The sequence below is a fragment of the Hakea prostrata genome, chromosome 9 (genome assembly GCF_041222555.1).
Source record: "Hakea prostrata isolate BN-2017 chromosome 9, UWA_Hpros_2, whole genome shotgun sequence".
Classification (NCBI taxonomy): Eukaryota; Viridiplantae; Streptophyta; class Magnoliopsida; order Proteales; family Proteaceae; genus Hakea; species Hakea prostrata.
Genome location: NC_142608.1, coordinates 47,478,997 through 47,483,130, shown reverse-complemented (window position 1 = coordinate 47,483,130; position 4,134 = coordinate 47,478,997).

Sequence of the window (4,134 nt, the reverse complement as noted above, 5' to 3'; positions counted from 1 at the left end):
ACTGGCACATGTCAGGGTCAAGCCTAGCCAAATGCAAGTCTCCTACTTAGTTACATTAACTCATATCCAGATACATCCATTCCTCGCCCCTAGCGATCTTTCCCGGTATCCTTCACACTAGAGTCCTCATAGTCCTTGACTACGGACTCATCAACCCTATTGGTTATCCACATATGGTAAACGGGAAGCTCTCATGTCCCCTCACGGGTTGGTTACCGGTCTTGAGGGCTCGTGAGCCCAAGTCTATCCATATGCAACTCTACCAATAAATGGCCCCCATAATGTGATTCCTGTCCTCTCACAGGTTGGTTACCGGTCTTGAGCGCCCATGAATCCCCATTGCTACCACGGGTCGTTCGGTCTCAATACCCCTCCAATTAGGGTCTGATATAACGGGACATCCTAGCCAAACACTACTAGACAATCCTAGAAATGTCAATCAACAGTTTAGGAAGGTGTCCAAAGGGCATCTTTGGAAACATCCCATAATATTCTCATAGGTGTCCAAGGACAGAAGTGTCAAAAGGACACCTCCCCTTTCCAAACCATACCTAATCATTCACAACCATAAACCAATCATATCACATATATAGTAACTTTTTATATAGAAAGAAATCAATAACAACATCTAACTTGTATATAATTGATAAGTAAATCATACATGAACTAATTAGCATAAACAAGTAATGCTACTATAATCAAACTAGTTGCATCAGTATTTAGCCAATATTAGAATCTATTTATAGAAGTAAATCAAAAGACTCAAATATGGAAACTAATCATGCAATCTATGTGATTAAGGAAATAACTATCCTTACCTTAATTACTTCGCAAAGGATCTTGGAGATCAAGTAAGATCTTGTCTAAACTTGGGAAAAAAGTCCTAAACAAGTATATATAACATATTAGGAAAGATGCCTAGAAGGAAAGAGATCAAATCATCCAAAACAGACCAAATATGAGGTTACTGTCCTGATTGGTCTACTGCCTCAATTGACCAAGCAGTCGACCAATAGAGACAGTGACTGATAAAATCAGAGATTTTTTATTACAAATCCGAATTTGGTGATTCAAGAAGACACCAAACAAGAGGGAATATGCAAGGATAGTATGTTGGTATATAGAGGACTTCAAAACCCTAATAATATCAAGTCTATATGTCACAAAATAGGAAACAAATACTTACCATAATTAGATCAATCATGGTTCTTGGAGAAATCATAGCAAAATCATGGACGAGAAACTATAGGATGATGGATTACTAATTTGATAAAGGATTCATGAAAAGCATGCATAGATCTTCTAGAAAAATAGATCTAAGAATGAAGAACATTGAATCTAAAAAGGAAAGAAAATGAATACATGGTTTTCCTTCAAAAGCGAGTGATGATCTTGATGAGGATCATCCATCAAGCTTTAAATCCTAAGGAAAAGATAGAAGATGAGTAGAGTGATGGTTGCAACAGAGATGCAACATCATCTCTACTGTCCTCAAACAGAAAAGGAAAGAAAAACAATGGAGAATCAAAGATGAAACATAGAAGAGGATGATCACATACCTTTTTGTGTAAATGCAAGAGATTTGACGAAGATCCGTCAAGAAAATCACCAAGGATGCAGAGGAGATGACTTAAAGAGGGCTCTGGATCGTTCCAAAGAGTTTGGAGGCACAAAAGATGAATTAGACTCGAAGTTGGGCTTAAATAGAGAAACCAAGACCTAATTCAACAAAACAGGACCCATTGGTCGATTGATTGGTCGATTGGCCCAGTCAACCAATGAGTCGACCAAGCAGGACAGCAAGTCCAAAACAAGGAAATGAAAGCTCAGATCAAATCCAAACATGAAGGGGTTTCGCACACACACCAAGTGGCTTACCTAGTATGTAGAAATGCCTTCGAACCAGGTCAGAGAGTACTCAAAGTCCATCAACTAATTCCTTCTTCATCAGGGTGTAGTTTCCATAAATAGAACACTGTCATCAACACTCATGGATTCTAAGCCAAACACCAAGTCTTCCACTTTGATGGCCCATAGTTGACTTCTTGCCTTACTTTGGGTTGTTGGACCAACAAACAACAAGGTTTCCGGGTCAAGGTTAGGGTTGGGTTTCACACAAGCCATAAAGGGTCAACTAGAATCCTGTCAAGCTTGGAAATCTTCCTATTTTCACCAATTGAATTGTTGCACCAAGTGTAGAATGCACCTGTCTTGGAGAGATCAGTGAGACTTGCCACAGACATACATTGAACCATAAGCATGATCATCTGTTCAATAATGGGAGCTCTGCCTTTCTTCTCTGAAGGGTGCATGACGGAATTGACGTCGCCCATCATGATCCAGGGATTAGAAATATTGGAGCAAATAGTGTTGATATCCATCCATAGAGCTACTCTGTCAACAGCAAGGTTAGATCTGTAAATCATGGAAATTTCAAATATTTGTTGCGTACCTTTTAGAGTGACTTGGAAATGCATTAACTAAGAGGTAATAAACCAAAGTTGTAACATCCATAATAGAGCTGTCCCATAATTCCCAGATTCGCCCACCATCAGAGGCTTTGTAATTGTGAGAAAAATTCCATTTATTGCCAAATGACTTGATAGCAAAATTAAAGTTGCATAACTTAACCCATGTCTCAATCAACCCAAAAAGGGAGAGTTTATGTTTAGAAAACCAATAAAAAATACTAGAGCGCTTACCAGAGTCGTTAAGACCTTGAGTATTCCATGCACCAAGTTTAACCATCATGGACAAACAATAGAGAAAAGGGGACTTAAGTCCATGACCAATGAACTGGACTTCTGTCCCTAGCTCGTGGAGAGGAATGGGTTGGTTCATCCGCATCTTCGTCTGCATCATTTTCTTGAAAATCACCATCATCGGCTAAGGATAGACATCGGTTGCTGCTTAAAGATAATGACGTCGAAGAAGATTTCTTAATGTATGCTTTTGATTTCTCTTGAGCCTGCCTTGTCAACATTGTTACCTGCCGATCTTGGGAAATGGGGCGGAGGTGTTGGAGAATATGTGGAAATTCAGATGCAATCGGGTGGATAGAGAATGTTGATTTGGATAGATTCCCAGGTGTATTGATCTTCTCTGTAGACATAATGTTTTCTTCATTTGGCTGTGTGTAATCCACAATAGAACTCTTTCTCTTCACGTTAATTTGATTAGGAACATCAGTTTGCATGGGAAGAAACTCTTTAGAAGCTGAGTTGTCACTCGTTGTTGAGTCCAAATGGGTATCAAAGTCTTTTGAAGCATGAATTGCAAGATTGTGCTCATTATTGGCAGCAAGAGTTTGTTGAGACTCCATGACCAATACGTCTTGGTCTCTTTGGATGGGAATGGCAGCAGCAAGTGTGGTGGGGACCACTTGATTGATCGGAGCTCTCCTTATTGGATTCCGACCCGAATTCAACTGAGCATGAGAAACTCTGTTATGGTTTTGGTTATTGACTAAAACCTGTCCCTTCTTCACCTTGTTTCGCTTTCGTCCCATAGTTTTCCAACCCTCACCCTGGTAGGGAGGTTGTTGATTGACTGCCTCACGATTGTTCACATTCAGTGGTGGTTTAGGGTGTTTAGGACATGCTTCTATAAAGTAACCAAAAACAAGACAATGATTGCAAAGGGGAGGAACCCAATCATATAATACCTATTGTTTTATTACACCTCCATCTTTCTCACAGACATCAATAAATTCTGGTAGGCCATCCCGTGCATCAACTAGTACACAAAAACGGGTGTAAGAAATACGTTCTCTCCTAGCACTGCATCGATCCAAACAGATGGGTTCTCCAAGAACACTGGCAATGGAGCATATCAATTTATGATTCCACAGATCCATAGGAAGGCCAGGTAATCGGACCCATACTGGGAGTCGTTGTTCATCGATTTTGTCCATAGGCGAATAATGTGACCATGGTCGAAGGATGAGAGGCCTAGATCCAAAACATATTGGACCTTCATCCAATACCTCCTTGCTAAGTTCAACTGACTGAAATAAAAAGAGGAAAATACCTTCATCGGTGCCGTGAACTTCAACATGGCCTTTGGCAGACCAATTCTCCTGAACAAATCTCTTCATGCTAGTAAAGGTTGGCTTAGGACCAAATACATTGCCAA